Source organism: Canis lupus, chromosome 8 (assembly GCF_003254725.2).
Source record: "Canis lupus dingo isolate Sandy chromosome 8, ASM325472v2, whole genome shotgun sequence".
NCBI classification, from domain to species: domain Eukaryota; kingdom Metazoa; phylum Chordata; class Mammalia; order Carnivora; family Canidae; genus Canis; species Canis lupus.
In genome coordinates, this window is record NC_064250.1 from 69,048,884 (window position 1) to 69,068,891 (window position 20,008).

Sequence of the window (20,008 nt, forward strand, 5' to 3'; positions counted from 1 at the left end):
CTCCTTCCCCTGCTTTGCTCCTCTGCACTCACCTCCTTGCTCTTCCTGAACCCACATTCATGCTCCGGCCTCAGGACCTTTGCACTGGTTATTCCCTCTGTCTTCAGGCCTTTTCCTTAGACGGCCACCTGGCTCGCTGCCTCTCTTCCTTCAGGCCTGTCCTCCAACTCCACGGTCTCAGAGAGGCCCTTCCTAATGAGGTGTAGGGAATATAGATTAAGGATACCTCCCCCCCCAATCCCATCTCCTTTTAGCAGATGTACTGCAAAGCATTTACTACCACCTGGCATTGTAATGGTTTTGATTTATTATTTCCTACTTTCCTTGACTAGAATGTAAATTCTGCAAGCACAGGTTTTTTTTTTTTTTTTTCTTTTTCTTTCCTGTTTTGTTCTCTGATAAATCCCATGCTTCTGGGACATCACCTGACACATAACGGGTGCTCAATAAATGCCAGGAAAAATGATCTCAGTCAATCCTCACTGTTACCAAGGGGTAACTATCCTTTATCCCCAGGTAATGGGTGAGAAAGCCGAGGCTGGGGGTTAGTTTTATTTAAATCAAGGCATATCCACCCGGAAAGCCCACATGCACAGCCGCCATGTCTCATCCATGAGATGGATGAGTCATTCACCCATCACTTTTTATACCAGTGTTGACACTGCAGTGACTCCATGGGCTCTAGGCCCAAAAGGGACCCGTCACAGCCCCACATTAGGGGAAAGTCTTGCCAGATGGTATGGGACAGACGTGTCCCCTGCCTGGCAACCCCCTGCAGGGCAGACGAGAGGAGGAGGTATGAGGTGCAGCCAGTGGTGGCAAGAGTCAGGGTCTGTCCTGGGAGCTGGGGGCCTTCCGGGGGTTTTCATAAAGCACCTCAAACATCCCCATCCCTAACCACAGGCCAGGTATTTCTGATTTCTTGTGCTGTCGTGGTACGTGGACAGTGGCACCAGTGAACCGATGCTGGGCAGATTCCCTGGTGGTGTCACCTAGGATGTGTCGGGAGCTGGGACCTCGGGAGTTGGCTGGATAGGGGGTGGCCAGGAGGGGCAGTGAACCGAGGCCAGGAGGGCCAGGCCTTGACTGCCACGCTCAGAGTTCTGGAACATATGCGAGAGGTACAAGGAGAATGGAATAGGGAGAGGCAGACATCAATTACCTGCCTGCTGTGTGCGATGCTGGACACCTGGGGCCTTCCAAGGGCTCCCTCCCTTAGTACTCACGACTTCCCTGCAAGTCAATATTATCATTGCCACTCATTCACTATGTGCCAGGCCTGCTAAACCCGTCCTCATATCTGAGGGTGAGAAGACAGGCCAGGAGCGGGAGGGACATGTGGCCACAGAGTGGCATGGTCCAGGGGGTGCTGGGGGACGAAGTGCACTGAGGCCCAGAGCGCAGGTCCAGGCCCCAAGCCCAGGCTTGCAGGGCTCGCTGCCAGGGCCTCCCACACTCAGGCCGGGCAGATGTGGCTGGGTGGTGATGCCCCAAGCACCCAAGCCCGATTTCCAGGGAGTACCTGGAGCCAAGGCTGCAAATCCTTCCGGCTCCATCCCCCAGAGAAAAAAGTTGGACTTGTTACCTCCCTTTCTGGGTTTTGCTGAAGTTTGCAAGCTTGGGTGTTGGTGCTTATCTGCCCGGGTTGCCCACTACCCGTCTCCAGAGAATTCCCAGGACCCCTCGGCATAGGGAGGCCTGTGGGTCCAGGCAGAGTCTAGGTCCAGCAGGTGTGTCGTCCACTGTGTTTGGGGATCCTGTGCCTGATGTCAAGCTCTGCTGTGCTCACAGGATCTGCCCTCCCCAGGCTGGACCTTACCCACCACCCCTCAGACCCACCTCTCATCTGCTTCTTGGCACCTGACCCATGTCCTGGGCACCTGCCCTGTCTGCCTGCGGGGCCTCTGCCTCCGACACCATCTGTCTCCTTGATGCTGGTCCTGCCCTGCTCTGACTAGCCTAGCAGAGGCCCCTCCCCACCTTTGTCCTTTCTAATGGACGGACTTCTGAGAATTGGCTCAGCCTAGCCCGTGGAGTCGGGAAGATCTAAATTACTCAATCTTCTGATTCAAACTCGAATCTCTGCCTGAAACATCCTCACAGACACACCCAGAAACAATGTTTTATGGGCTATCTGGGCATCCCTTAGCCCAGCCAAGTGGACACATGAAATTAGCCACCACAGCCTCATTTCACCCAAAGTCTGTAGCTTACACGGTGCTGTGCGGTCTATAGGTTTGGACAAATGTGTAATGACATGTATCCATCGTGAGGGTACCATACAGGTCGTTCCACTGCCCTAAAAATCTGCTGGGCTCATCCCTCCCTTCCCTCACTCCTGCCAACCACCAATCCTTTCCTGCCTCTATAGTTGTGCCTTTTACAGACTATCGTATTGTCGGAATCACACAGTTCCCCTCTGTTCCTCGTTTACCTAGAGTTTCATCATGAATGGGTTTGGGATTTCATCAAATGCCTTTTCTGCATGTATTAACATGATCACGTGACTTTCCTCCTTTGGCCTGTGAATGTGTTGGACGCCATTAATTGATTTTTGATTGTTGAACCAGCCTTGCATATCTGTGCTACATCCCACTTGGTCAGGGCCTATGATTCTTTCTACACACTGTTGGATTTGATTTGCTAGTATTTTATTGGGGATTTCTGCATCTATGTTCATGAGAAATATTGGTCTATAGCTTTGGGTTCTTTTTTTTTTAATTTTTTTTCTTTTTTTTTTTTACTTTTATTTATTTACTTATGATAGTCACAGAGAGAGAGAGAGAGAGGCACAGAGACACAGGCAGAGGGAGAAGCAGGCTCCATGCATCGGGAGCCTGATATGGGATTCGATCCCGGGTCTCCAGGATCGCGCCCTGGGCCAAAGGCAGGCGCCAAACCGCTGCGCCACCCAGGGATCCCAGCTTTGGGTTCTTGTAACGTCTTTGTCTGGCTTTGGTATTCGGGTAATGCTGGCCTCATAGAATGAGTTAGGAAGTATTCCCTTTGCTTCTATGCTCTGAAAGGGATGGTAGAGGATTGGTATAATGCCGTCCTTAAATGTCTGGTAGGATTCATCAGTAAACTCATTCAGGCCTGGTGCCTTCTGCTTTGGGAGGCTATTAATGATCAATTCGATGTGTTTAATAGATATAGGCCTTTTAATATTGTCTATGTCTTCTTGTGTGCACTCAGGCAGATTGTGTCTTTCAAGAAATTGATCTATCTCATCTTGGTTATCAAATGTGTTGGCTTAGAGTTGTTCACAGTATTGTCCTTGATTGTCCTTTTAATGTCCATGGGGTCTGTAGTGATGTCCCCTCTTTAATTTCTGATGCTGGTAATTGGAATTCTCTCTCCTTTTTTCTTAGTTAGCCTGGTTAGACATTTATTGATTTTATTGATCTTTCAAACCAGCTTCTGGTTTTATTGGTTTTTCCCATTGATTCCCTGCTTTCAATTTCATTGATTTCTGTTCTAATTCTTATTATTTCTCCTGCTCACTTTGGATTTAATTTGATCTCCTTAGGTGATTGATTTCAGATCTCCCTTTTTGTTTTTTAAAAGATTTTATTTATTTATTCATGAGAGACACAGAGGCAGGGACCCAGGCAGAGGGAGAAGCAGGCTCCCCACAAAGAGCCCGATGCGGGACTTGATTCTGGATCCTGGGATCACACCCTGAGCCAAAGGCAGACACCCAACCACTGAGCCACTCTGCATCCCTCCCTTCTTTTATTTTTTTGTATATGAACCCAATGCTATCAATTTTCCTGCATCTCACAAACTTTGATAAATTATGTTTTCATTCTCATTCAGTTCAAAAGGTTTTTATATTTTCTCTTTGGACATGTATGTTATTTAGAGGTATGTTGTTTAATCTCCAAATTTTTTTGGAATTCTCCAGCATTCTTTTTGTTTTGTGTCCAGAATGTGTTCCATTGTGGTGAATGTTCCATTTGAACTTAAGAAGAATGTGTAATCTGCTATCACTGGTTGAAGTAGTCTATAGATGTCAATTTTATCCAGGTGATTGATGGTGCTATTGAGTTCAGCTATGTCCTTCCTGACTTCCTGCCTGCTGGGTCTGTCCATTTCTGAGAGAGGGGTGTTGAAAGTTCTGACTATGGTAGTGAATTTATCTATTTCTCTTTGAAATTCTATTTGTTTTGGCCTCACATACTTTGATGCTCTGTTGTTAGGTGCATACCTATTAAGGACTGTGATGTCTTCCTGGAGAATTGACTCCTTTATCATTATGTAATATCCTTCTTTATCCTTGGTGACTTTTTAAAAAAGATTTTATTTATTTATTCGTGAGAGACACACAGAGAGAGGCAGTGACACAGGGAGAGGGAGAAGCAGGCTCCCTGTGGGGGCCTGATGTGGGACTTGATCCCGGAACCCCGGGGTCATGATCTGAGCCAAAGGTAGACACTTAACCACCGAGCCACCCAGACGGCCCCCTTGGTGACATTCTTTTCCTTGAAGTTTCCTTTCTCTGAAATTAATATAGCAACTCCTGCTTTCTTTTGATGGGTGTAGCATGGCATATCTTCCTCCATCCATTTACTTTTAATCTATTTGCACCTTTGTATTTCAAGTGAGGTTCTTGTGGGGCACCTGGGTGGCTCAGTTGGTTAAGCATCTGAGGTTTTTTAAGATTTTATTTTTTATTTATTGGATAGAGAGAAGGACAGAAAGAGAGAGAGAAAGCATAAGCGGAGGGGGGGGTAGCAAGAGAGGGAGAAGCAAACTCCCTGCTGAGCAAGAAGCCTGATGTGGGGCTTGATCCCAGGACTTTGGGACCCTGACCTGAGCTGAAGGCAGATGCTTAACCGACTAAGTCACCCAGGTGTCAAAGCATCTGGCTCTTGATCTCAGCTCAGGTCACGATCTCAGAGTCGTGAGATTGAGCCCTGCGTTGGGCTCCATGCTGGGCGTGGAGCCTGCTTAAGGTTCTCTCTCTCCCTCTGCCCCTCTCTCCTCCTTCCCTCTCTAAAATAAACAATAATACATACCTAAATAAAGTGAGTTTCTTGTAGGCAACATAGAGTTGGCTCTTGTTTTTTTTTTTTAAAGTTTATTTATTATAGAGAGAGTGGAGGGGGGAAGGGCAGCATGGGGGAGGGACAGAACAGGGAAGGGGCAGAGGGAGAGAATCTTCAAGCAGACTCTCCGCTGAGCAGGGAGCCTGGCCAGAGGCTCAGTCTTACCCATGAGATCATGACCTGAGCCGAAACCGAGTTGAACGCTCAACTGACAGCCACCCAAGCCCCCCTTGGCTCTTGTTTTTTGATTCGCTCTGACAATCTTTGTCTCTTAATTGGCGCATTTAGACCGTTGACATTCAAAGAGGTTATTGATATAGTTGGATTGATATCCACCGCATTTGTTACTGTTTTATATTTATTGCCTTTAGTCTTTGTTCCTATTTTTGCCTTCCACTTGTTTTCTGCCTCTCGTGGGTTTTCTTTTTGAGTATGAAATATTTATTGTGTTAAGTAATTGGTATTGGGGGATTTGTGTGTTAAAATAACTATTCTTTCCGCCCCTCCGACTTTATTGAGGTATAATTGACAAGTAAAACTGCATAAATTTAAGGTATAAAACACAATGATTTGATATGCATATATATTGTGAAATGATTACCACAATAAAGTTAGTTAACACGTCCATCACCTCACATAGTTACCTTTGTGTGTGGTGAGAACACTTAAGATCTACAATCCTAGCAACTGTCAAGTATACAATACAGCATTGTTGACGATAATCACCATGCTTGCTGTGCGCATCAGATCCCATGAACTCTTGCACTTCACACTGGAAAGCTTGTACCCTTTGGCCAATAGCTCCCGATTTCGTCCACACTCCAGCCTCCCACAACCACCCTTTGACTCAGTTTCTATAATTTTGACTTTTTTAGCTTCCAGGTATCAGTGAGATCGTACAATGTTTGTCTTTCTGTCACCGATTTCACCTAGCATGGTGTCCACAAGGTTCATCTGTGTTGTTGCAGATCTGCCTTTTGTGGTTTTAATTCAATGTTATATATGATTTTATTTTCTCCCCTTTTTCCCATATAAGTTGTCTTCCTTTCTTCTTTCCTTCTTTATTTTTCTTTCTTTCTTTCTTTCTTTCTTTCTTTCTTTCTTTCTTTCTTTCTTTCTTTTTCTTCTTTCCTTCTTCCTTCCTTCCTTCCTTCCTTCCTTCTCTCTCTCTTCTTTCTTTCTTTCCTTTCTTTCTTTCTTTCTTCTTTCTTCTTTCTTTTCTTTTTTTTTTAATTTTTATTTATTTATGATAGTCACACAGAGAGAGAGAGAGGCAGAGACATAGGCAGAGGGAGAAGCAGGCTCCATGCACCGGGAGCCTGACGTGGGACTCGATCCCAGGTCTCCAGGATCGCGCCCTGGGCCAAAGGCAGGCGCCAAACCACTGCGCCACCCAGGGATCCCTCTTCTTTCTTTTCTTTCTTCTTTCTTCTTTCCTTCCTTCTTTCTCTTTTCCTTCCTTCCTTCTTTTCCTTCTTTCTTAGTTAGTGGTTGCTCAAGAGTTTGCAATATGAACTTATAGCTAATTCAAATCCACTATCAAAAACACTATCCTGCTTTATGGGTATTAGGAGCATCTCATAATAACAAAGTAATCCTAATTCTTACCTCTTATCTTTTGTACCATTGCTGTTATTTATTTCACTTATATATAAGTGTACATAAGAATATATATATTCTTATGAATATATATGTAATAGAATGTATACATAGTCAAATATATTTTTTGGTATTTTGAACAAATTATCTGTTGAATCAATTAAGAATAAAAAAAAAGGTTTCATTTTACCCTCCCCTTGTCTCATTCCCCCATGTGCTTCCTTAATTCATTTGATTCATGTTTCTGGCCTATATTTTTTTTCTTTTCTCTAAAAAAACTTCTTTTCACATTTCTTGAAAAACATGTCTTCGGGCAACAAATTCCCTCAGTTTTTGTCTGAGAAAGTCTTCATTTCTGCTTCATGTTTGAAGGGTGATTTCACAGGATACAGTCTTCTAGATTTATGGGGTTTAAACATTCCACTCCAGTCTCTCCTTGCTTGTGTGATTTCTGAGCAGAAGTTGGGTGTAATTCCTACCTTTGTTCTTCTGTAGGTAATACCCTATTTTCCTTTGGCTTCTTTCAGCATTTTTTATTTATCTTTGATTTTCTACAGCTTGAAATGGCTAGGTGTGGTTTTTTGGGCATTTATCCTTGCTTGGTGCTCTCTGAGCTTCCTAGATCTGTGATTTGGTGTCTGACATTAATTTGGGGGAAATTCTAGTCATTCTTGTTTCAAATGTTTATTCTATTCCTTTCTTCTTTCTTCTCCTTCCCATTACACCTTCCCATTACACCATGTCACACCTTCGTAACTGTCTCACAGTCCACAGATATTCTGTTCTTTTTGCTTTTCAGTTCTGCGGGTCTCTATCGAGATCCTCAAGCTCAGAGATGCTTTCCTCAGTCGTGTCCAGTCTACTAATAAGCCCATCAAAGGCATTTCTTCATTTCAGTGCGTTTGATCTCTTCCATTTCTTTTTGGTTCTTCCTTAGGATCTCCATCTCTGCTTCCATGGCACACCTGTATTTGCATGCTGTCTACTTTATGAGGGCCCTGAGCATATTTATCGTTGTTTTAAATTCCCTGTCTGATGATTCCAACATCCCTGCCAAACCTGAGTCTGGTTCTGATATTTGCTCTATATATTCAAACTGGGGTTTGAATAAAAAAAACTATTAAAAAAACTGGTTTTTTTTTTTCCTTATAGTATATCTGGCAATTTTTTCTTGCTAGCAGGACACAATGTACTGGGTAAAAGGAACCGCTGCAAGTAGGCTCTAGTGATGTGGTGGTGAGGTGTGGGCGGGAGAGAAGACTTCTGTAGTCCCGTGAGCAGGTCCTGGTTTTTGTGTGAGCCTGTGCTCTGGACTCTGAGCTTCCCACGTGCTTCTCAGCACTTCTCCCTTGGGTGGGACGGGCTGGCTAGAGCCAGCTGGAGCTGGGTGTTCCCCTGCCCCTGGGTCAGTTAGGCTCTGATAAAACCCCAGCAGGTTAGGCTCTGGGTAACTGGTTCCTCCTGAGCGCAGGCCTTGTGCTCTGGGGTACTTCAAGATGGCTCGTTTCCCCTCCTCCTGCCAAAAACACGAGGGGATTTCCCTCTGATGTTCCTGGTAAGAACCTGGAGGTGAAAACTCACAGAAGTGGGAGGACCCTCCTTGATGGGTCCCCCTGGAGTTTTGACTCTGAGGTCGTCCACACTGAGCATCCAGCGATTCATCAATCACAGCTCAGGTGTTCACGAAGGTTTCTGCTCCTGTAAGTTATGGCCTGTGTTCACCTGTCGGTGTTTCTAATTTGGGGGGCAGCAGTTTGCCCTGTGACCTTCCTTCTTTTATGGATCTAAGAAGAGTGGGGGGGGGGTTGGCTTATTTGGTTTTTTACTTGTTGTTAAGACTGAGCAGCAACTTCCAAGTTTTTTGCTTGCTCGACAGGAGATCAGAAATGTGGGATTCGGTTTTTTAACAGCTTGCCTGGCTTTCTGATAGAGGGTGGGTTGGCCAGGTGTCAGTGGGCAGAGCAGTGAGGAGCCGGTGCAGGGTCTGGGTCAGGGACAGTGCATGGTTTCCCCTGAGATACTCTGTCTGCCATCTGCACACCCCACCTGAGGGGCTCCACAGGTGCTTCCCAGGGCTCTGGCCACATTTCTGGGATTCTCTGGGAGCTTCAGGGGCCCTCATCACCACTACTCCTCCCCATTGGCTTCTAGCTTTTTCCCATCAGGTGGGAGGCTCCCTAGGTCAGAGGCCCCATCTCCCAGTCCAGGTGAGGGCCTTGTTCTCAGCAGTTCCCACCACCTTCCAAAGCAAGAATCCTCAGGGCCCAGCCCCCTGGTAAGTAGGAGAGGAAGGGGGGAGGAGAGTGCACTGGGAGAGGTTCAAAACCACCCATCATCCCATGACGGCATCAGGCCTCTGAAGGCAGGACTCGGGTGCTACCTGCAGGTCCCCAGGGCAGAGCCTAGCACAGTCATGCCACACTAAACATCTGCTGGGTGCAAGAACCAACACACCCAGAGCGGGCACTGTCAGGATGCCAGCTAACACCCAGAGTGAAACAGAAAGGATCTTCCTACCTCGTGCTGGACCCCTGCCCTGCCATCCCCTCCTCTCTGTGGGCCCCCTCGGGGTTTCTGCCCCTGAGAAGCTTTCTGGGGCCTGTGCTGGTGAGAAGCCTGGTGTGGGCTTCCCTCCTTGGCCCCCACTACAGGGTCATTTATAGGGACTTGTGTGATGCCTTGTCCATTTTTGTGTTGTCCGCTAGACCTGGGTCCGTCTTGTCTACAGGCTGCTGGTGAATAAAGCAATGAGTGCTGAACAAATAGGGAAGAGCGGATACTGGCTCAGGCCAGCCTGTGGCTAACGTCACTGGGTGGAAACCCCAAGTTGGGGTTGGTGGCCTGCCCCGTGGGGACTCCCGTTCACTAGGCCGATGCTTTGGGGTGAAGTGGATGCTGGTCTGTAGGGAGGCTGGGCCTCGCTCTCACCCCCACTGGCTCCCGGGGCGGGTGGCTCCCCTCCCACCTGCTGCTAGGGTCCTGGCCACTCCCCGGGGAGCTGGGAATCAGGAAAAGGCAAATCCCTCAGTCCTGCTGTTCAGACCATCCCAGGCTGTCCCGATGATTGCATTCTTCCAGTGTGGGCCTCAGAGAATGCACTGTTCTTGCAACATGGTGTCTCCAGAACATGAGTCATGAGTAAAAGAAAAAACAAGCAGCAGAGCCTGCCACGGAGGGTTCTGGCATTGGGTTGCCATGAGGGCCCCATCCAGCCCTGGGGGGCCAGGTGTTCAAGGCTTGGGCCCAGGAGTCGGCTGATTTGGGTGGAGGTCTGACCCTACCACTGCCTGGGATGGGGGTGGGGGTCTGGGCTGTACTGGAATTCGGATTGTAGTCTGTGCCGTGGGGAGTGGAGTCTCTGTCCCTCATCAGAAGCCTCTTCAGGGAGGACACGGCCCTGCCCCTGGCAGGTAGGACATGCTCACCACACCCCGGGACCCCGGGCAGTTCCCTTCCCTCGGTTTCCTCCTCCGAAAATGGGAAAATGAGTATCCTCCCAGGTTGCTGGGTGGACCCAATGAGGTAATCAGTGGTAACAGAAATAATTAATAACAGAGGCTGGTAACACTTGTTAAGGACCTGCTGGGTTCTACTCTAAGTGCTTCGTTCCATATCGCTGTTTTTCAGACGAGGATGGAACTAGGCATCCAGTGATCTGCCCAGGGGCCCGGGGCTGGCGGTGTGGGCTGCTGAGCTTCACTTCCAGCCAGTCTGGCTCCGAGCTGAGCTTCTGGCCCCACTGCCTCCCGACAACAGGAGACACAGCACAGCAGCCTGGGTAAGCCCGCAAGCCCCAAGGAGGAGGAGTGGGGGGGCCTGGGGGGCGTGCTCCCTGCCCCCTGGCCCCCAGCCTCATGTCCAGCTCAGCCCCCACCCGGGTCACTGCCACCTACAGGGCCTCAGCTCTCCTTCCCCTGTTCTCTTGGCCTCCAGTGCCCCTCCAGTATGGGCCAGGTCTGGTGGCCGGATCTGGGGGGCCGGGCCTGGTGGTCAGGCCTGGCCAGCCGCTGCACTGCATTGGGTGCAACCGGAGCAGAGCCTAGGGCCCATGATATTTTAAGGAACCGTAAAGATGTTTTCATTTTAATTTCCTTTAACATCAAGAGAAAAAAAATGAATGTAATAATAATGAATCCAGCCTGGATTATATTTGTCTTCAAGCCAATGCAGTTGCAAACTTTAATTTTACATGTTTCTTCTTTTTCTTTCTTTCTTTTTCTTTCTTACTTTTTTTTTTTTAATGGCAAAGGTGCCTTAGATCTCTGAAAATCACCGCTGGGCCCTGACTGTGGTGTCACCCGGTGCCCACAGGCAGACCACTTGGCCACCCCGGGCCCTCCCTGTGCCGCTCAGTGACGGAACACGGGGGTGAGGCTGGAGCTGCTCAGAGACAGTCGGAGCGGCACATGAGTGAATAGCTCAGACGGCACACTTCCAGGTATTGGGAGCTGGGGTCTTGGGGGCTGGGGGCTGGAGGCCTGTGTGGGGCAGTCAAAACATCTCCCAGGGGGTGATTCATGAGGGCTGGACAGATCTGGGGATGAGAGGGGTGTCCTGGGAAGTTGGGAGCAGTGGCTGGAGACAGAGTCACTGCCCACCGGCAGGTGTTTCTGGAGCACCGAGGGCCAAGGAAGGAGGCTGGGGGAAGGCACAGGGAGCATTTCTAAAGAAGTCCCTCCGGAAATGGGTGCCTGGAGCTTATTTGAACAAGGGTGTCTGGAGGGCAGTGTGAGCCATGCAGCGGAGCTCACCACTCATGGGGCAAGGGAGCTGAGGACATTGGCTGAGAGCTGACCCAGCAGGAGGAAGGTGAACTTCCTGGCACTTGGGCCACCCCACGCTGCAGCTGGCTGGATGGCTGGACAAGCCCAGGTAGAGGGTACCAGGTGCATACATCTGGAATCTGTTGGGTCAGCTTAGGGACAGGAGGGCCAAGGGGATGTGGGAGGGGTATCACCTGCATTGGCTGCACCCCAACTTGAGTGCTGGGGGCCTCCATCCCCAGTGGAGCCCAGGGCACCCATGAACCCCTGGTCCTTCTGAGCAACGAGGGTAAAGTGAGGTGCACCTGGGCCAATTGGCCCTGGAAAAACCCTCTGAGCTTCCCAAGACTCCAGAGAGGGGTTGCAAAAACAGCAGGAGAGACATGGGCGTGGGTGAGACAGGAAGGAGAAGCCAGGGGAAATGGGGTGACTTGGCAGACCTAAAAATCAGAAACCAGGTAGCTTGTGGCTGATTCTGTGAGTTCCAGCATGGCTCCTCTGATGGGAGGAGCCACCCCCATTCACATCCATCTGGAACCTCAGAATGTTCCCTCATTTGGAAATAGGGTCGTTGTAGATATAATGAAGTTGAGATGAGCTCAGCCCGCAATAGAGTGGGCCCTAAATCCGGTGACTGACCTGCTTATGAGGGTCCCCGGGGAGACGGATGAGACACAGGGAAGGAGCCTGTGCCAAGTGGAGGCAGAGACTGGAGGGGCGACTGGCAGCCACCAGGAGCCGGAAGTCCCCCGGATTCTTCAGAGGGAGCGTGGCCCTGTGACACCTTGATCTCAGACTCCCGGCCTCCAGATTCGAAGAGAATAAATTTCTGTTGTTGGAGCCTCCCAGTGTGTGCTAGTCTGTTGTGGCCACAGGACAGGAGGGAGCACAGACCCCAGAGCCCCTCCTCATCCTTAGCCCCAGGACCGCCCGGGGCAGAGGTGCACCTGCGGGACCCCCAAACCCACCGACTGGGGACAGGCTGCAAAATCAACCTTATCTCCGTAGCGGGAAAGCAAGCACCGCTTCCCCGGGCCCTCCTGAGGTTAGGGACGAGGCCGAGGCTGCGGTGTGTGGTGTGTGGGGATCCCCACGTGGCCCCCTGCCGCCCCGGACCCCCCGAACCCCGACCCAGGGAGGCGGGCCCACCTGCGCTCCCCCGGCCGCGTCTCCAGGTCCCGGGTTGGCGTCAGCCCTGACCTCTGGGGCAGCGCAGGAGGGCCAGCGTGTGAGCGGCCACTGCGCCCCGCATGAATATTTGATGGTGTTGAATCACTTTCTTCTGAGACAGAGAAAAGAGGCCATTACACGTGGGTAATAAGATGCGCTGGGCTGTTCGGCGAGCTCCCGGCTGTCCGGGGCCTGAGGAGGTTGACGATGCCGTGAATAATTCATCCACCTGTAATGATTTTTCTAGCTCTGTGTCCCTCTTGGCCAGCGAGAGCCTGGCTTCCCACTCCCTGGCAGTGCAGCCCAGCGCTCGGTCACTCTCGGTCACTCTCGGTCACACCGACCTGAGCGTGAGAGGTACACGAGCCTCCTGGCGGTGGGATCTAGACTTCAGACCTCAGTTTCCCCAGCTGCACCGGCAGGGAGCTGTGTGTCCTGCCCCTGTCCCTCCCCCCTCCTCCCCAACCAGAGGAGGTACGGAGAAGCCGACGGCAGGGGACCTTGGAGGCTGAACCCTCCGAGTGTGTGACTCTAAGTAAGTTGCTTCACTTCTGTGGGTCTCGGTCTTGTTCTGTTAAATGGGATTGGGGTCTACTTCTGCTGCTTCGATTACACCTCTGTGAGTGTCTTCCTGGGACATGGCACAGCACCAGCTGCGCTCAGCTCATCTTTCCAACCTCCCTTGGGCCGGATGCCGCCGTCCTCGCTGGGTGGGCAGTGTCCTGGTGGGGGGCAGTGCCTGTGACAGAGACAGAGATTTGCGCTGTGCCCACTGGAGTGAGAGCGTCCAGGGAAGCCGTGCCAGAGGCCTGGGAGGGGAGGGCACGGGAGAGGGTGACACCGGCTATGCCCCGGAGGGTCTGGGAACGCCTTCAGGGAGGCAGTTCTAGAATCCTGGCCGTGGGAACAAAACCAGTGCGTGGCAATATTGACTACAGTGACGCTGGTGACAACGGTGACGGTGACGACAACAGTGAGAAGGGGCAACAGGATATTAAGTGGCGAGCACACTCGCCCGTGCCCCCGCAGCTCTCCTAGAGATCACCTTCACATTTAAAAAGTGCTTTTAATGCAATCTTTGATTAAAACCCTCCAGGGGCTCCCTATTGACTTCAAATCACATCGGAGCCGCCTACAAAGTCACACACCATCTGTCCTCACCTGTTTCAGACCCTCTTTCCTACCATTTCCTCCTCTTGTTCTGCAGCTCCGGGTCCTCTCGCTGCGGCACAAAAATTCCAAATCAATTCTCACCCCAGGGCCTTTGCAGTTGCCATGCTGCGCCTGAAATGATCCCCAGCACCCACCCCATCTTCCCTTGCCCTCTCACATCTCAGAATAAGCACCACCTCCTCACCGAGGTGTCACCTAACCCCGACCCACAGTCACCACGCGGCGAATCACCCTGTGAATTTTGCATCAAAGCACCTGCTGGTATCTGCAACTTTCTAGAGTATTCACTTCTCTGCCTGTTGAGTATCTGTCTGTCCCCCTAGGGTGTAAATGCACTGGGGCAGAGACCATGGCCCCAGGGGCACCTGCGTCTCCAGGTACGGGGCTGTCACATAGTAACCCCTCAAGGAGCACCTGCTGCAGATGGAATGTTCTAGCTAACGTCCTCCCTTCTTGGTGTTCTTTCTTTTTTTTTCTTAAAGATTTGATTTACTCATGAGAGACACAGAGAGAGAAGCAGAGACACAGGCAGAGGGAGAAGCAGGCTCCACGCAGGGAGCCCGACGTGGGACTCGATCCCGGGTCTCCAGGATCACGCCAGGGGCCGAAGGTGGTGCTAAGCCGCCGAGCCAGCCGGGCTGCCCTCTTCTTGGTGTTCTAATCAGTGTGTCCACTGGACCCCGGGCACGGGAGGGAGGACTCGCAGAGTAGTCGAGCAAGGAACGCTTATCGAAATGTTACTCTAGGAGCAACCAAGGAAGACGTCCCCCTGCCCTCCAACCCGGGGCTGAGATCCAGGCCTCCTCGCAGGGGGCACAGCTGTGCCCGGTGCCGCTGGCCGTGGCCGTGGGGCTACACCAGCAAAACTGGCTGGAAATCTGCCCTTGAGGGGAGGGCGGCTCTCCACGGACAGCCCTCTACAAACCGCCTAGAGAGAGAGCCACGGGACGCTGCTGGCCCGGAGAGGCCGCCCACGCCGCAGGAGCCCGGAGCGGGCACAGCGTCACCCGGCCAGCTCGCTGGGACCTGGTGAGAAAGCCCCTTCCTCCCACTCTGTCCCTCCCGGGCCAGCAGAGCCTGACGTGGGGCCAGTGGGCACAGGGCAAACGTTTAGAGGGCCCTGCTCAGCTGTCAGGCCGCAGGCAAGAAAGGGCCAATCGGAGCTGAGGGACAATAGATTGGTAAGTGGCACACTCCAGCCCTCTGGCTCCTCGACCTCCTTCTCTGCACTTCACATGTTGGAATTCCCGTGGAGCAGTAAAACGACTTCGTATCCCCACCCCCCCCACCCCCGCACCGGGGTGAGATCCAGCTGTACCGCTTAAACGCGACACAGCGCTTGCCCTGCCCCCGAAATGAGAAGACGTACAGTCCCAACAGTCACTGTTTGTATTACTCATTCCTCAAATTCAGTTGCAGCCTCGCTGAATACGTTCCTACCTGCAGACTAAACTGTCAAGGTAACTTCCCACAAGTTGCATGTGAACTAAAGATGGGAAGAAGGAGCGAGAAGAAGGAGACAGCAGGTGCAAAGGAGCACACGTGCACGTGCTCGCGCAAGGGTCAAGCAAACAGGACGCAGGCTGAGCTACCCCACGATTCACTTCCATGGTTAGTCATGAGGTCCTCGTTGACAGGGACAGGTTCCTTCTTCCACGGCCCAGCTCGTGGTCCCCCTGTTCTCAGCCAGAGCCCAGCTGTTCCTTAACCTGTGGAGCGACCCCCCTACCTTCCTTCCTGAAGGCTCTGGGTCCCGTTTGCCCTGCAATGCTTTGGGTGGGTGGGATGGTCTTCCACCCCCATTGCTGCTGGCCGTGGGAGCACCAGGAGGGGCCTGCAGAATCCTCCATGCTCCACAGCCAGTAGTGCTCGTCTCCATTGCACAACTGCAGCCCACTACCCCCCTCGGCAATCAGGATTGGTCACTCTGGCCAGTACAGTCACTTCTTTCTTTCTTTTTTTTTTTTTCATGTTGGTTCAGTGGCTTCAAGATGGCCAGATGGTAGTTTTCATCGTCCAAGCAGTGAAACCATTGCTGCGTTGCTGGTGGAAGGCTTCCTCTGACCTCTGGGTCTCAGTACCCCTGCTCCTCTAAGTGGCTCCCTCTCCGCAGTGCTCCCAGGGACGGCTTCTTGTTCACTGTCTTGGGTTGGCGTCGAAGCTCCAGGGGCTTTCACTAAATGCTTCCTGCCATAACAGTCCTCGCCTCGTGGGTCAGAGAGCCAGCGTGGGACCCTGAGGGTTGCTCGGTGTGTCTCCTCCAACCAGACATTTAGGAACTGGAGAAATCACCAGAGGGTTGGTCCACGGACCAACTGGGTGAATCAGACCTGAGCGGAGGAGACTCCAGCTATCACCTATCCACCCACTGAAATCAGGGCACCATCTCTGCAGCAACATCTTTGCAGCTCACGCCTGACCTAAAAAGCAGAGCAAACACAGAGATTTGTAGGATGGAGGCCCTCTGTTCACAAATGTATTTTCCTATTTCTTAGCAGACCAAGTGTCTTCTGAGCCTCCTTGTAGAACACGCTAGAGGGTCGAGTGTGCAGGTTGCACACTCCTGCCCCCAGTCTGCAGTCCTACCCACTCAGCCCTGGCCTCTAACCTCGTTAACTATGGGCCAGTATTGAGCCCAAGCCCCAGTCAGCCAACCAAATGAGCTGTGAGGAACACTTCCAGCTCGTGCTGGGTAGACTCTAAGACAGCCCCCGGTGACCCCTGCCTCTTGGTATTCACGCCTTTGTGTAATTGAGCATGGGCGGGACCTGCGACACACTTCTCACCAATTCAATATGACCAAGGCAATGGGGTGTCGCTTCTGTGGTTAGGTTATGTAAGACTGTGACCTCTGTCTCGCTAGCAGCCTTTCTCTATTGCCCCCTCAGCTTGCAGACTTTGGTAAAGTAAGTGACCGTGCTGAAGAGGTCCACGGGGGCAGCCTCCAGCTAACAGCCAACGAGGTACTGAGGCCCCCCCCTTCAACAGCCTGCGGGGACCTGAATACTGCCAACAACCACGTGAGCATGGAAGGGGGTCCTTCCCCAGTTGAGCCTTCAGCTGAGACCCCAGCCCAGCTGCCACCTTGAGTGGTAGCCCGGTGAGAAGCCTTGGAGCAGATGTCCAGGTGACTGACCCATCGAAAGCGTGAGATAAAGAAGGTGTGCTGCTTTGAGTCTCTAAGTTTGCAGTAATTGGTTACGTGACAATAGGCAATTAACACCTAGTCACACAAGCTAACATGTTAATCCGGCATCTCTAGAAGGTGTCTACCCTGTATGACCCGACCCGATACTGTATTTCCTCTTCCTTGGTCTAATGCCCTCAGAATCTACACCCACGTATGTTCTCCAGATTTCTGCCAATGCGTAGCAAAAAGCCTTGCGATCCTTTTGGTTAGACTTTTGCCAGTTGAAATGCACACCTGTCCTCCAGGGGTATGTTGAGAATGGGGTCTTGTTAGGGGTCTGGTGGCAACAGGGAGTGGGTATGATGGCTTTCAAGGAGAACGAGCTCCCCTCCAGGTGCCCAGGGGGGTTTTCATAGTGTTTTAGGCGGAGGACGTCTTGCTCTTTTAGACACGAGAAGGAAAGCTACTTCCCGTGGTCAGCGAAGCTCAGCGGGAAGGGCGTTCAAGACTGACAGTCTCGTTTGGCTCCAGTAAGATGTCCCCATTGCAAGTTTCAGGATCCTGTTCTTTACTAATCAGCGCCCTGACTTTCTCCCCAGAAACTTGTTGAGACTGTGGATTCAATTGTTATTTCAGCCGCCTGCACAATTAAATTTTTTATTTGATTTTCAGCAATATCAGCCTTGCAAGCACCAAAGAAATTAAGGCTTCTTTCAGAGCTGTCATGGAAGCTTGCTGGTTTGCAGACCATGACTGGAGCAGAGAGCTAGCAGACCTGAGCTTGTCATCTTCTCTTTGTTAGTGCTCAAGTGCGTTCAAAAGAATCCGGAGCTCACTAAAACCCTCATAGTCATCATTACTGCCATAACGGTCAGGTTCAGCATCCGCTGGGGCGCCCGAGGCATGGGCCACTTCATCACAATCAACCACACGTGAGTATTTGACTAATTGCCATGCTGCTGCACGTGTGGATTACTAAGGTCCCATTCCCCACTGACAGCTCGGTGCCGCGTTCAAGCCCAAAGGCAGGACCGAACCCATCCCCAAACCCCATCTGTCACGTGGCACTACTCTTTGCACCAATTTTGGATCAGTCAGGGTCCAATCAGGAGACAGAAATGACACAGGGGAAGTGTAACACAAAAAATTATTACCTGTACCAAGGATCGGAGGAATGAGGAGTGGCTGGCAAGAAGCGGAAGAGAATCCTAAAGAACATCCCTAAGGAACAGCAGCTCCAAGGAGCAGCTGCTACCCCTAGGCCTGAGGGAGAGCACCCACGATGCCCCACCACTGGACTGAGATTGAGAAGTTGGGGAGGGGATGTGGTTGTAGTTCACTGAATGTTAAGGAGGTTACTGAGGTGCCAGGCTGGCAGGATGTGTTGGGAACCCACCATAAGAGCTCGCTGGAGGGACATCTGGGTGGCTCAGTGGTGGTGTGTCTGCCTTTGGCTCAGGGCGTGATCCTGGGGTCCCAGGATCAAGTCCCACATCGGGCTCCCTGCATGGAGCCTGCTTCTCCCTCTGCCTGTGTCTCTGCCTCCCTCTCTCTCTCTCTCTGTGTGTCTCTCATGAATAAATAAAATCTATATATAAAAAAAGAACTTACTGGAAAATGCTCTCTGAGGTGCTGGGCAAAGCTGTCCACGGGCAAGTGTCTCGTCAGCGGCAGTCACTGCAAAATTGCCTGAGCGGGGTGCTGGGAGAAGCTTCCAGTTGCCCAGTAGCTGCCACGTGCCCCGAAGGAGCCACGTGCTGTGGTGTCACACCCCTGCAGGACCTGGGTGTGTGTGGACCCTGGTGGTGGGGCCACTCGGGCTGCAGGGGCTGAGCTTGCTCCAGGGGCCTACAGGTCCCTCACCAGAACCAGGACGGACAAGCCCTTCCTCCCACGCTGTCTTTCCAGCACCTGCGGCTGACGGAGCGTGGCGCCGCGCCCCTAGGAGCAGGCGAGGGAGGGTGGGCTCGGACCTGAGAGGCAGTACCCAGGCAACCCGACAGAGAACTGGGACCGCAGAGAACTGGGACGTGTGCTCACCCGTACCTTTAGAGTTTTGTTCACTCTGTTATGATTTTTCATTTTTCCGCTTGGCCGTCTCTGGCTCCTCTGAGTGATGTTCTCATAGCCGGTGCATCAAATAGATGAAATCACTGGGATGCGATGAGACAGTCGGGTCCTCTCCCAACTTGTGCAGCCTCGGCGGAAGCGTGTGGAGAGCCGCCCTGTTCTCCCGTGGTAGTCCGTGGGGCCACTTCCAGGGACTTCTCTGGAAAGTGGGAGCCTCAGGTTCACTGTTGCCATGTTACAGATTAAAGTCTGTTCTGAAAGGAGGGAAAAATCCCCTTTGCCATCCTCGCCCCTTCAGCCTCTGTGTCTCGTATCTTAACCTCTTAACTCCGGCTTGGGTTGAACTGTGTCTCCTGCAAATTCACACGGTGGCGTCCTGACCCCCGGTACTGTGACCGCATTTGGAGACCTGGTCTTCACAGAGGTAATAGGTTAAAACAAGGCCTTTAGAGTGGACCCAAATCCAATAGGACTGCCTTGGAAGTCTGGACACGGAGCCACACGCAGAAGGAGATCGCCACGTGAGCATGAAGACGAGCATCCACCAGCCCAGGAGAGATGATGCTCCCTCAGCCCTCAGCCCTGCCAACACCTTGACCTCAGACTTCCAGCCTCCTCAACTGTGAGACAGTACAGTTTCATTGCTTGAGGCCCCCGGTCTGCCGTATTTTGTTATGTCACCCACTCATCAGCTGTGTGACCTTGGACAAGTTGCTCGGCCTCTCTGCTCCTGTTTTCTCACCTGTAAAATGGGAGATAACAGTACCCACACGATGGGCTTTCTTACTTAAAACAGTGGGATACTTGGACCTTACAGAATAGTGTGTAGCACCTGCTGCACCAGGGCTCACCCTGCCAGGAGAGGGAGCTGAGCAGAAGGGAGCAGGCCCCCGAGGGGCCCCAGAGCCAGAGCTTGCACGGTCAGGTCATGGCCATGGAGTCGTGGCCGGCACCTGGGGCGGGCAGTCAGCCTCTGGACCCTCCACACCACTGATCCACAGCTGCTCACCTCCTATGGCCTTCAGTCATCGGGTCCCCCCGTGGTCCTGAGG

The 20,008-nt window shown here is 51.8% G+C and overlaps 1 long non-coding RNA gene across 5 annotated transcripts; it reads left to right on the plus strand.

The window, feature by feature from the left end:
* Positions 1-3,957: 3,957 nt before the first annotated feature.
* On the plus strand, positions 3,958-18,453 carry LOC112657666 (uncharacterized). Of its 5 annotated transcripts, none has more exons than XR_007412553.1 (6): positions 3,978-4,129; positions 10,278-10,428; positions 10,900-11,088; positions 14,239-15,367; positions 15,738-16,917; positions 17,689-18,453. It is a non-coding gene; the product is annotated as an uncharacterized LOC112657666 (long non-coding RNA). The 5 variants fall into 5 exon arrangements; XR_003135210.3 differs by having other exon boundaries at positions 15,738-16,005; positions 16,645-18,453; XR_003135209.3 differs by having other exon boundaries at positions 14,239-14,785; positions 15,170-15,367; positions 15,738-18,453.
* Positions 18,454-20,008: the final 1,555 nt, after the last annotated feature.